This window comes from Leptosomus discolor, chromosome 5 (genome assembly GCF_034619465.1).
Source record: "Leptosomus discolor isolate bLepDis1 chromosome 5, bLepDis1.hap2, whole genome shotgun sequence".
NCBI classification, from domain to species: Eukaryota; Metazoa; Chordata; class Aves; order Leptosomiformes; family Leptosomidae; genus Leptosomus; species Leptosomus discolor.
This window is the reverse complement of record NC_141395.1, coordinates 7,322,039-7,335,911: the sequence shown is the minus strand read 5'-3', so window position 1 is coordinate 7,335,911 and position 13,873 is coordinate 7,322,039.

Below are 13,873 nucleotides of genomic sequence, written 5' to 3'. Positions count from 1 at the left end.
TTTCTTTAAATAATTGACTGTGCCATCTTATCACAGAATCATAGAACGTTAGAGGTTGGAAAGGACCTTGGAAGATCATCTAGTCCAACCCTCCCTGCCAGAGCAGGACCACCTAGAGTAGGTTACACAGGAATGCGTCCAGGTGGGTTTTGAACGTCTCCAGAGAAGGCAGGACCCTACTCCTGTTTCATCTCATGTTCATCTTAGGGTCTGTGCAGTAATTTGGGTCTCGTAGCCTTTCTGAGTGCACGGGTTTGCAGTGGGAATTGTTTAGAAAAGTTGCTGGCTGAATGCAGTGCTGCTTTGATTACCTGGAAGACAAACTGGCATTAGGATAAGATGACTTTGCTCAACCTAGTTCTGATGCCGGTACAAGTTTTGTGGGAGATGCAGTCATTTCTCAGGATCATCATTCAAATATCTGATAGCAATTGGCCTAAGCCAGAAATAGAGAAGGAGAAAGCCTCCTCTTTATCTTACACCAAGAAAAGAAAATAGTGAAGCAGCGTCTGTATAAGGTTCCCTCATGGTTTAAATGCTTTTTCCCAGTTGATATACCAGCTATTGCTCTTGCTGGCGAGAGAAACACTTCTAAGTTGGCCATCAGTTCTTCCCTTCCTGGGTATATGCAATCCTTTCCTCACTCTTGGGAGATGTGACATCTGTCACTTATTCCCACGGGGTCCAGGGACTATCGAGCGTTGAAAGTGACAGCCATTTCAATGAGTCTTGGCAACATAGATCTGAGTTTGGAGAGTCCTCATGGCTCTGGTGAGATGACCTTCTCCCAGGGCGGTCTTGGCAAAGGAGCTTACAGCTTGACTGTATGGTCTGAAGTAAGTTATGCATTGATATTTCAGTGCAGCGTTTTGTGTGCTGAAGGCGTTTGCACACCCGTGATCTGCACGGCAAACCCTCCCTTTTGTGTGTAGAGGTGCCATTCGTGCCCATGGAGACATCAGGACCAGCCAAGTCAGTCATAGGTGTGCTGGACCCACAGCCTTGGCAATGTCTCACATCACTAACAAAACTGTTAAAGTGATATTCTAAAAGCAGTTTTTTAAATTCTTCCCAAATAAATTCCATAAGATAAAAAATATATGGCTTATAATAATGTCTCTATGTATTTGTATGAGACAGTGCATGGCTGTATCTTCCTGCTAAATGCTGCATATTGTATAAGTGTGACTTGTGCTTTTTCTTACAGATTATTCTAAAATACAAATTTACAATTGATTCTCAAGTCTTGGATGCTGCTGAAAACCTCTGCTAGGGGTAGATTTATATAGATGATATTCACTGCTACTTCCAGCAAATGGAAATGTACTGAAACACTATTTTTAGATGTTTTACATGGCAGTCAAGCTTTTTGCTCGCCCTTTTGCCTGTACTTTTATTTCTTGCAATTTGGAGAGTTTTGGATTAAAATAAAGAGAAAATTAGGTACAACATAATCAATTTACCCTTAGCTTTCACAGTCCCTTATTACAATTGCTAATTTATCAGTGGGTAGGCGCCTTTCTTTTGTAATGGATATTGAGGATGATTTTAAATGCAACTTTTAAGCTTAGCCAATTTACATAGTACCTTGGGAGATTAGTTGCTCATGTATAAAGAACTATGTGCAGTTGAGAGGTGTTCCTATAGCCCTCTTGTGTGGTTTTTTTTGAATGTTTGTCATTATAATCATTGATTTCTTTAGCAAGGTGTTTACCCCTAAGTAAGTATTGCAGTTGGAAGCAGGAAAACCTTTAAAAATTGCTTGAAAGTCTTGGTTAGAGCCTTCTTTCTCAATTCATGGTTCGCATCATGTTCCTCAGAATGGATTGGGGTCCAGAAAAACTGTTCGGGTCTTAGGTTCTGCTATAAGGTGTTTCCATGCTTCTGGGTTTTGGGTTCTTTGATTTTGTGTGTGTTTCCCCCCTCAAATGATCTTCAGTAAAACAGAAGCTGCGTTTTCCTGTCTCCTATCCTTCCCCTCTACCTCTGTATTTTTGCTTTCTTGTTTTTTTAAGACATTAATATCACTAGCATCGGAATAGAAAATGTGAGAGCTCCTAAATAGGGTTACATTAAAATGATGATTTAATTGAGCTCTTACGCACGATAAGAAGATTGTCCTGTTTTGCTGAACTGCAGTTTATGGAGGTTCTTGGCAAGAGAATGCCAAGTTGCTTTCTGTGTTCATTGACACTGTGTCCAAATCACTGCTAATTTTGTCTAGCAGGAAAAATAGAGGAAAAGTAGACCCCATGATTTAAAGTGTATTTATATTTGCAAATGAGCATTTTCCTGTAAGTCAGGAGAAAATCTTCCCACAGGACAAGAAATTACCTGTTTTTTTTTTCCCCTTTATCTTAGAGATGGAATGATCCTGCGGAACAATTGCTGGCACGACAAAATCCCAGTCTTGAAAGTAGGACAGGAGACATTTTCCACTTTCTACAGATCAATCTTTTTGTATAACTCAAAGCAATTGCAGTCCTTTAAAAAAAGACTCATGTACTGAAGAAAAATTACATAGTAAATGGAGGTCTAACTCTACTAGTAACCCAATTCCCTGCTAGTTTTACCACATAAGGAAAAAAATAATACACGCAAAATTACAGCCCAGCTCTTGTGCTGCCTCTGCCAAGTATTTCCTGGTAGACCAATTTTTAAAGAAATGCCCAGGGCTTGCAATATATTTACTTCTGCCGTTTAAATTGTAATTTTATTTTAGATTTGTTTATGTAATCAGATATATTGGGTTCCTGCTACTATCAAGTCCTGTATTTAGTTCAGATTCCCATCTTTCTGAAGGAAGAAAATGCTAGAGGAGGGTAAAATAGTTCAAATAATGTGGAATACATGCCTGGGCATGGATGCAGATTTTAATATTGAAAGTGTTTATAATAGCAGTCCCAAATACTTCCAGTGAGCAAGAACGTATCAGACTCGGGAAGCCATCAACAGAAATTTTATTTAGTTTAAAGGACAGCCATTTCACTGCAGAAGCTGTTAATCTCTCTAAGTGTAAATCCACAAAGAGAACTTCTGCCAGCATTGATTCCTCCTGAAGGTTGACTCAATTTTTATTCAAATTCTGAAACACACGGAAAATGAAGGCTAAAGTCTGGTCAACATCTGTCTGTGTATGCTTTTACAAAAACCTTTATGGATTAGTCAGTTTACTAATTCACCTCATTTGGAAAAGTGAAGTGTGTGGGGGAGGGGGGAAAGGTGGGTAGTAAAATATATTGACTTGCAAAAGTCTGAGTTTATCTTGACTAGTATGAAAAATGTGGTTTTTTTCTCTTTTTGAAAAAGTAAAGTTTCAGTGTACTGTAATTGTCACAAACTCTGGTGGACAGAATGCAAGTACAGTATGGGCAATCGGAATAGAGAACTTCGGGCAGTCTCCTGTTGACTATCATGTTCTTAAAATACTCCTGTTAGCCCCGTTTTGGCACCTTGTGAGTTGTCCTGGGTCCTTCCCCTGAAACGGTGTTTTATATTCCTTACTTGCAGGTTACAGATGTGCCCAGTGTGACTAACCATTTATGTTTTACTTTGCTATTTGTAATGAGATGCAGCTTTAAAACAAACATAGCCAGTGACCATCACTAACTGATTTGTTAGCATTTGTTGTATAGGCTCTGTCTATTCTTTCTTTAACCAGGTGGAAACTAGTCCATAGTGTGTTTACCGAATTTTAAGTTATTTAACCTAATACAGTTAAATAAAATTCTGTGTGTTTTTTTTTTTAATGATACACATCGATATTAAGCGTGAAGTAAATAACATTTTATGTAGTTGCAGTTGGATATTTACAGGTACTTGCTGCTTGTTTCAGAGAGGAGTGTGAGTAAGACTTTGAGAGGGTTGAAAGCAAGTGTGATGAATAGATAAAAGCAAAAGTAGGCAAAGATGGATTTAAATTGCTTTTTAATATAGACTTTAGTAATATGGTAAAAATAGATGTAATAATGAAACCTGACTCTCTTAATACATTCCTGCAAGGCAACCTTAATTCTAGCATTTCTTAAATGCTGATTATTTGCAACTCTAACATTGTTATAGTGTCCTATTTTGGATATAATGTAGAGTGTCTGTAGTGTTTCCTTTCTAAGCTTTTCCAGGGGTGGGGGAAAGAGCAGAAAACCATAGAGGGGAAAATGTGGGAAGCATGAAAATGGCCCCAGGGAATCAGAAAAAAGGAGAGGGGAGATGCAAGTGAACAAAGGGCTAGTTAGGAGAAGGAACAAAATATTGTGGGGTGAGAAAAGGTGGTGAATGTAATAAAATTGTATCTGTTATCTTTTGGGAGAAATCAACTAGTTTAGTATAGGAAAGAATCAGAGGCAGAAGATGGAAAGGATTTAAGGATTAAGGAAAAGGTAGCCAGGAGTAGATGTGCAGCAGGTGATTAAACCAAAGATCAGAAAGAGATGGCAGAACTGAATAAATAAGAGAATTATATTGAAATGGGGAAAAGGTGTCTGGTTGTAAGACTTGCAAGAGGTGAGCCACAACCTGAGATGTGATGTCAGTTGCCATGAGCTTGGTAGACTAAGCTTTCTGGTGGGAAGTAGAAGCAAAATAAAAAAGTTGGGAACAATGTAGAATATCTTGTGTGATTCATAGCTGTCTGATCCTACTTTGAGCAGAAGGTTGGTCTAGAGACTTCCTGAGGCAGGGATCTGCCACCATGGATTATTCTTTGAATGAGGAATGACCAGACTCGATGACTGTTCTCATAGAAAAGAGCATTCAGAGCAGGTAAGCAGTCCTCAGTGCAATGCAAATAATTACGTGATGGGAAAGGATGTGTCTCAAATGAAGCTGATCTTGAGAGAAGCGAAGCCATGAACGTGGAGGTACGGGACTTAAATGCTGCAGCCGTGTAAATTCACTGTGGTTCACTGACCACGTTACAGGAGTAAAGCTTAGGGAGGAAATGTACCTTCTTTTTTTCTCCTCTCATGCCAATCGTTGTTTTCGGTAAATCTGCACATCCTTATTGATATAAAGGAGACATAAAATAGAAAATTGTTTTTGAAATAAGATTGAAAATTCACATTTCCATGAGTAAGATTGTTGAAATAAGACTGCAAAACTGCTGAGGATGCTACAATCACAAGGCAAAACACGTCCTACCCTAGAAGCTGTGGTTGGTGAAAATAAATATGGGGTTTCAGAGGAGCGAGCCAAAGGAAACTGGGTGATAGAGGAGTTGGTCAAAGTTTGAGCATGAATGGAAGTCATGTAGAAAGAAGAACGTAGTTGTCTTCAGTACTCAGAAGAGGAGAAACATGGGAAACAGTGGAAGAAAATTGAAATCTGAAGAGCGGAGGCAAAGCTGTTCAACATTTCCAGCATGGTTTGATCCGTAGCAGTGAGAGGAAGAGAGCGCTCTGCAGGAGACAATACAGAGCCCCATCCCTCAAACAGTCACTGTGACAACCAGTGGTGAAGTAGGAGGTGAAGGGACTGTAGGTGGCTCTGGGTTTTTAGTGATGGAATAGGTGTTCCTAAAGCAACAGGAGAGTTAGAGAGGGATAAGTGGGGGTTAAGGGGGAGGATGGCAGGAAAGGAGCAGAAGAAAATGGAGGGAGAACCGGAATTTGGGCACCAGTGAGGAGGAGGTGGTCACTTACATTGATACGTGCGATAACGTTGATAACTGTGCTGTGGGGCGGGGAGAGAAAACCCAAGCTGATACTATCTGCAGTGTGGGAGAGCCTAGGAGATTTTGGTTTTGTGAAAGTGTTTTCACCCAGGTTTGATGTGGGTGTGAATTTTGTTGTCCGAATAAGTTCGGTGTGGTAGTTTTGGCCTGTTTTCTATGCTCAGGTGTTTAATTTTTTAATTCAGACCTACCACTGGTGAATGCGAGAGTAGAAACTGTTCCTTTGGTAGAAATGGCAAAGAGAAAATGCTTTCAGGAATATGTATCCTTTCAGTGTGAGAAGGATTGTTAATCAGGGACCCACCAGGAAAACCAATTCTAGATCTTTGTGGGCTGCACCATGAGAGGAACCAGAGAACACTTTACGTTACCAGTACTGCTTTGAAGCTCTGACATATGAAATAGTTTTCATAGGTCATGCTCTTTCTCATAAACCAAACTCATGTGCTCTCCTGGGGGGAGACGGAACAACTGGGCTGACTTCTCATTATCTCTTCCTATGGCGTATCCTTATTGAATTACTGCCGGGTAGAGGCAGCAGATGCTCATCAAGCCACTGCAGGACTCCTCTGTTAATTGAACTGTAATGGGGATGACAGCAGGGAAGGCCAGGATGATGGGACCAGTGATGTAACGTGAACTCTGGTAAGAACAACCTGCACAGGCAATTGACCTTGCTTAAATAATATTCTACTGAGGGCTTTTATCAGTTGATATCATTATGATTATTTTTTCATATCAATACTGCAATAGTGTCAGGGACCCCTCTGTGAATCATTATATTGTGTTCAGGGCAAATATATTTCTCACCCTAAAGAGATTAGACTTTCCGATGTGATAAAATACAGTAAGTGACTATAACCAACTACAGGGAAAAGAAATGGGAATGAAAAAGGTAACAATGACAAAATGTTTAAATAAATACATAGCTTTGCTCAAGTGGTTGCTCCAACTGCTTTGAAGGGTAGTATCATTCTTTGTAACTGCCCTTATGGCAATTTGGTATTTTTGTTGTCGTCATGCGTAGTTAATCTTGGGGTGAAGGCAAGTTCACTTTTAAATAAATATGCAGATGTTATTGATGGTTTTTGATATGAAAAACATCTTGCTACACCTGGTTCTGCGACTCCTGCAAAGTGCCTGGGAATGCCTGAGTTTCAGGCAGGCATCCTAATGCCAGGTGCTGAGCTGGAGCGTGTACCTGGTATTTCTTCCGCTGCGGAGGAAGCGATGTGATGTGGTGATGTGAGCTCCCGGCTGCTGTCTGCATCTTCTGTGGGGCCATGGCTTCCCTGCGTGCTGCCACTGCAGGGGGGAAATGATGTCTGTGAAGCCTTCCCTGAAGACCCGCACATGGGTTTGGTATAAGCAGTAGCTTGTGCATTTCTGAAAATAAATTCCACCTAAAAACCAACCGCTGCTTTTCAGTACAAGCTGTGTACTGTTGCACTGTGTTACTCTTGGTGTGTCGGAGTAAGTCCGTGTGGCAGTTGGCTAAAGCTGGGTTCAGAGCACAGCGTATGCACGTTGGCATCTGTGCCCGTCTTCAGAAGCAGTTTTTAGAAGTTCTATATCCCAGTGTCACTCTTTCTTTTTCCATGTGTGTTCAGCCTTCACTGTGGTGTGTTTTTTTCTTTTTAAAAAAGTAATATAATTTTTTCTTAACCCTTTTATTACACTGTCTGCCTGAGCCAACTAGCATCAATGAGTGGGACATCCGTTGCAAAGTGAATGCAAGGAAAATGAGTTGATAGTAAGGCATCACCAAATATATTTGATTAATTTATTTTGACAATGCTAGCCATAATTATTTAAAGTATGTATTCTTTCACAGGACCTGACTTACACAGGGTTTTATTCTGTAGAAGTGATGAAGCCTTGGTTGTGGGAGACTTTATCACAAGTCTTCACTGGTGATGTTTGATAGAAAAGGAAGAGCTACAGTGTCGAGTGTTTATCTGTGCTCCTCTGTAGAGCCTGAGTTTTTTGGAGTGGTATAATGTTAGCGTTGCATTGTGCTCCATATTTTCTCCTTTCCTATGAGTTTGTGCTTCGATGCACTGAAATAAACAGCTGATGACAGAGGATGCTTTGGAATAAATGTTTATTTTTGGCACTTTGGAAATGAGTTTTTTGAAATGGAGTTTATCTTGTGGATGTGTGTGTGTCTCTTCATATTAGCTCATTTGGGTATAGACTAGAGCTAGGTGGTGCAAATGGCAAAATAGTAATGACCATATGCAAATAGAGATATGGATATTGCGGAAAATAAATTATTCTTAATCTAAGTGTTCCAGCAGAAGGAAAACTTAATACATTCAAGAAGTGTTGGAGTTGGACTCTGCATATTTGTGTGTAGAAAAGCGGGGTTATTTTAGCCGTAGTCACCAATATTTAGAGGTTCAAAACTGAACCTCACATACTCTCTCCAGAACTCATTAACAAGGTAAAACTATAATATTTTCCTGCCTGTCTGTAGTTAGCATGTTTGGTCAGATGCTTGGCTGTATGCATGCACTCGGTTGCTCTGGTTGTTCCATAGAAATGTAGAATGTAAGGATTTAGATTGGACATACGCTTCGGACACGCAAGTCCTGTGGCAAGGGAGCAGATGGTCCTTCCCCTGCTAATCAGAGCCTAAGTCGTTGCTGATCTCATATGCTTGGTGGTACTCGATTGTATTATTTTGACCTTGTGTTTAAGATGGATAAATTCTGCGTGGTGGCCATGTTCCAGTGAGGAGGAAAAAAATAGTCTGACCTGCAGCTCATGATGCTGTATTAATGTCAAATAATATAAAGTAATATCAGAATGCAGAAGAAAATCGCTGCAGTAAAGCAATTTAATTTCTGTGAAATGAAAGCACTTTAATGGGAATGCTAGGGAAATCTGCTGCTGTTCCTGCAGCAGAGGTTATGAGGTGGTTTTTTTCTTTTTCTCGAAACTCTACTGCCTTGTAATTGGTGACTTTAAAGCTTTCTTTTGTTTTCCAGTGTGAATGTCCATGCTGCTAAAGTAGGGAGTTTGCTCTCTACTGAGTCTGATTTCCAGGTTTGCCTCTTAAAGGAAAATAATTTCAGATACTGGTTTTCAAATGGTATTATACTCTGAATGTGCATTATATGCAATGTCTTGCCAGTGAAGTGAGAGTAATCCTCTTTGAACGACAACTTGCAATAGCGTTTACTGAAATGGCATTGGAAGCAGTGCCAGCTCCCTTTCCCTTTGTTAGCTTAATTGCAATTTAACAGTTAATCCAAGATCTATGCAGCTGTGACAGCAATTCTTAGATATAACTGAGTTTAAAAGGACCTTTAGTTCATACAGCCCGATGATAAAAGCTACAGCAGAACTGTATATTGATAGACCCAAACTTTTCTCTATCCATTGAAAAATAAACAAAAAGAAACATTTTTCCTCTCAAAGCTATAAAGTTTTATTGTTAGGGAAAGGATGTGCTTTAGCATGAAGACATCACTGAGCTTATTCTGGGCTGCGTTCTGCTGTGCTGGCTGACAAGTGTGACATGAGGAGGCATCCAGGTGTAGGTGTATATAGGCTATATACATGTGTGTAGGCTAGATAACCTATATAAAAAAACCAAACCCACAAACTTATATAGGTTCAGGATGTGACTCCAGAAGTTTATAAGAGGACTGTCAAATACAAGGATCTCCTGACTCAAGAGGTGTAGAAGCCACAACTTGTTGGAGGCTGGGAAGGTATAGCGAGAAGTATTATTTATGCATGTTTAGTTCTTACACTGTACCTTGGGCATTTGGCATCATTCTCCTATTGGAGGCAGGATCTGGGACTTTGCTGATGTTTGGTTTGAGTTGCTTCACCCTTTCTTGTGTTTAATTAAATATATGAAAGTGCACAAGCAGTGTGAAAAGGTTACTTAAAAGTTGTTGGACACTTTCCAAGTTCTGCTGCTTGGAAAAAAAAAAATCAATGCCTGAGTTCACAAGAGAAACCTATTGACAGTCTTGAGCATTTTGATCTTAATTGCTCTGTACTTGTTCCTGCTGCGAGGAGTATGATAATAGCTTGAACAACATTTGTGAGGGTAAATTAGCCTACTTTAAGTGCTAAGATGCAACACCAAAAGCACCAAAAGGTCATGGCTGTTTAATACCATTGAGAAGTCCAAGGCTTTGATAACGCTTGGGCACTCACATACTGGGTCACGCTGATTTTTGTAGAAGAAATGTTGGGGTGCTCCTTGGTGGTTGAGCATCATTCATTCTGCTCTCAATGGGCATGGGAGCTGTAGGTGGCTGTGTGATCTTGTGGCTGAGGAGTGTTAGGATGGTGCCTTTCACAAGCTCTTGAACCCTTGACTTTGAACTCTCCCTGCTCGTCTGGAGAGCGTAAGCCGTACATGTTTGTGTACAAATGAATCAACTTTTGCTTCAGCTACGTTTAACTGATCTTCTGAACTGGGTTCCTCAGAAAAGTCTGAAATCACATATACTTTTTATTACTGAAAGTCAAGTGTGTTCCCATAGAGTCCATTGGAGGTATTTAGAGTGAAGGAGATGTAACAGCAGCATCGTTTCACAGAACAGTTCTGCTCTATGACTGTTTTAATTAAAGTCGTTCTACTGATGCAAAGTCTATTCTCTGGTGTTTTCTTTAATGTAGTCGTAATGCATCAGTTTGAGCTCCCTTGCTGGAACATATTTCATTATAATCCACTTAGCTAAGTTTATAATTAAACTTCTAAATTCAAACCTGCTTTTGTTAAGTTTTTAGGATGTATGAAAACTGAAGCAGGAAAACTTAAGATTCGCAGTTTCTACACCAAACAAATCAATGTAAATTAAGAAGCAATTCATTGGCAGTACAGTAATTTCATATTCTTGCTTTTAATCCCCAGGATCTTCCATAGTTTTGGGACAAGAAGCAGATAAGATGAAATAGAAGAAAAAAAGATGAAATAATTAATAGAATCTTACTATTTGACTACAGACCAAAACACATGAACTTTCAAATATAACTGGTAAAAATTGTGGCTACCTACTGAGCTTTTGAGCAACTGAGTGTTGAGGAAGCTTGATTAAGGTTTATACATGAAAATGGACCATGATATACATGAAAATAAATTTATGTTCAGCTTTGTCAATCTGGAGGTCGTGCAGGCTTACTCCCAGCCCAAAGCAAGCTGGTTTAGCCCACCCGCTGGTTCTTTGGAGTTATCTTCAGTATGCAGATGTGTTAACACCAGATGTTCTTTCAGGCATTATTTACCCTTACAGTTATTGTAGCAAATTACAAAGAACTGTGGAGCTTGATGTTTTGATTCCTGATGAATGACCACTTAGGACAAAAATACTGTCAGGCAATTGTCAACCTGATACAGAAATTTATCTCATTCGTGCTGTGTGGGTTTTTTTTATCCAGTATTTTCTAAAATGCTTCTGGAAGAAGAGTAAATATTCTCAATTAAGGTTTGGAGGTGAAGAAGTAGAGGTATAGAAAATCAAGCTATGGTTCTCGTATATGCAAAATCACTCCGCTGAAATCAAGCGCAGTGCTTGCAGAATTAAGTATTAGTGTCAGACCGTGACCTTAAGTGCCTTTTTGCACTTTCTGACACTTCAGTTGGAAGTAGAATGAATTTAGGGTGCCCCTACTTTAACCAGAAGACCGTCTCTCTCCAAATGTGTAAGTGACAGAATGCATAGTGTTTGGTTTCCATATGGAAGTAAAAGCAGTTTAGTGTAGCTGTGTTTATCATTAAATAAAAAAATGGGTGAGTATGCATGTACACCTGTGTCGCGGGCACATGTGTGCTTATATCTGAAGGTCTGTTCCTAGTTCAGTGTATATGACTGTGTAAACACTTTCGTTTTTATTAAATTCAATACCTGTAGCACTAGCATTAGTGGTGTGGTGTGGGTTTTTTTGGTTTTTTTTTGGTTTTTTTTTTTTTTGGAAAATCTCCCTCAGGGATGCTCTGCAGCACGTGTCTGTGGTGATCAGCCTTTGCTGATAGAGGCCAGGCATTCTGCTGCTTTAGGACAGAATAGAATTAGCTTTTGAGATAAGAGCTTTCTGAGAAGGCAAGGCAGATTTTACCGGTGTCTGAGTATGGTAGAAACATCCAGATTATCTTGGAGTATCACAAGCAATGGGCTTGTGCTGTGTGTAGTAGGCAAACAGTTGCATAATTACTGCCTACATTTGTGTTAAGAAAATTTATTCATGATTAATGATGCTTATCTTTGTGCTAGACACCTGCCAAACGATTTATAGCCATGCGTATGAACTGCAATTGCTTTTTTTTTTTTGTTGCTATTTAAAGTGTTTGGGATTATTCTAATTGCATCATGTATTTTAAATGGAGAGTGCTACCCAGGTGTCCTTGTCAGCATTCCCTTCTCATACAAAAAACAGTAGGTCAGATTTAGCTGTTCCAACTCCTGGTGAACTCAGGGGGAATTTAATTGATGTATGACAAGCCTGAAATCATGTCTCAGGTTTAGAGCAGTTGAAGTTGATCTTTTTCTAAATTCTATAATAAATACTGTATAATTCCACGTTGGAGCAGAGCCAGGTTGAACTTCCCTAAACCACAGAAATGGTGTCGAACGACTGAAGAAACCTCTTGTCCAGTGGAAACTTGCAGAAAGAGCAATTGTTCCCTTCTCTACCAGTGCAATATGTGTAGAGTGGGGAGTCAAAATTGGACTGTCAATCTTTTGTCTTTCAGCGTTGGATGCTTTTGAGGGCTCTAATGTGTCTTGGACTAGCACAGTACCTGTCACTTAGAAACATCTCTGAGTGCTCAGCAGTGGCTGAAAGTGGGAAAAGTTTCCCAGAGGCTTTTCCCCCTCCCTAGCTAACCAGGCATTAGACCAGGATTTGGCTGCTGGATGTTTCATTGACATTGAAAATTAAATTAAATTTTGAACACTTCAGAAATAAGATGCTTGTCACCTGTATGTGTATGTATTTATTTATAACATTTTGACACTATACTTGAATGCCATGTTTTCAGTAGAAATGTAGCTTTCTAAATTAAGTCTGTTATTCAAAACTGGTTTTGTTCAGCCCTGTCATTAAGAGTATTAGCAGTGGATTAGATAATGTAAATGCATTGAAAATGCATTAGAAAACTTACACGTGGCCTTTTCAAGATTTGCCTGTATATTCCCAGCCATTACAGCTAATGTATGATATCCTTGCTTTTCTGAACAAGATTCCATACATATTCCAAACAGAAGTAAAAGGATGCTTGTGACTAATCCTTCAAATATACGAAAACAACACCTCATTATTTAAGTTAGTGAGAATCTATTAGTGCAGACTATTAATTGGTTAGGTCTGTGTTATAAAAGATATTGAATAAATCCAGATAGTCAGTTCTGGAAAATCAAGATATTTTACAGAGTAAAACACGTATCTTGAACATATTTAAGCAGTTGCATGTGTTTAATCATGACAAGTCTTAGTGAAGTAAATTTTTAAAATGTAAATTTTATTTTTTCCCCTCCTTTTTTCTCTGTATTTGCCAGTTTACAGCTAGCCATGCTGACACATTTGGGAGCTGAGATATACTGTAACTAAATTTGATGTGAAGTGTTGGTGGCCTTCATAATGTAATTTATTCATGTTTCTGTAGATAGCATATGTTGCCTGTGCAATGATTTTTTATCGTATCAGGACAGAACAGCTACTGTTCCAAATTGTGTTATGGAAACCTAGATATACAGGCAAATTTTTATTGTGCTTTGCTGTGGTGTAAATCAGTGGACTCCATTGAGCTCTGCTGGGGTGGGTGAGATTAGAATCAGTGTCGTGGTGTCTAATTTATTTCTATTTTTTCTGACTTAATGTAATCTCAGTTCTTGCTCCATGGGGAGCAGCAGCCAGTTATCTTTGTAGTCCTGCCCAAAGAATGAACATACGTGAAACCCCTTGTTTTGGGCAGGAGGCTGCTACACCCAGGGATTTACTGCTGTTTACTGACCCTTTGAATGCTGAGATGAAGGCAGCACGTGAAGAAAGCAGCTGATGAGCACGACTGGTGCTTCATTAAAAATCTCGGCATCTTTATCAGCTGTTATCTGAGGTTTCCTTGGATTTGCCCATTTCATTCCCCGACCTGTTTAAGATGCGTTGTTTTTTACGGCATTCTTCTGGACCTGGAGAACTGCCCTGCAATTCAGATGAGTGTTGTTTACGCAGGGCTGG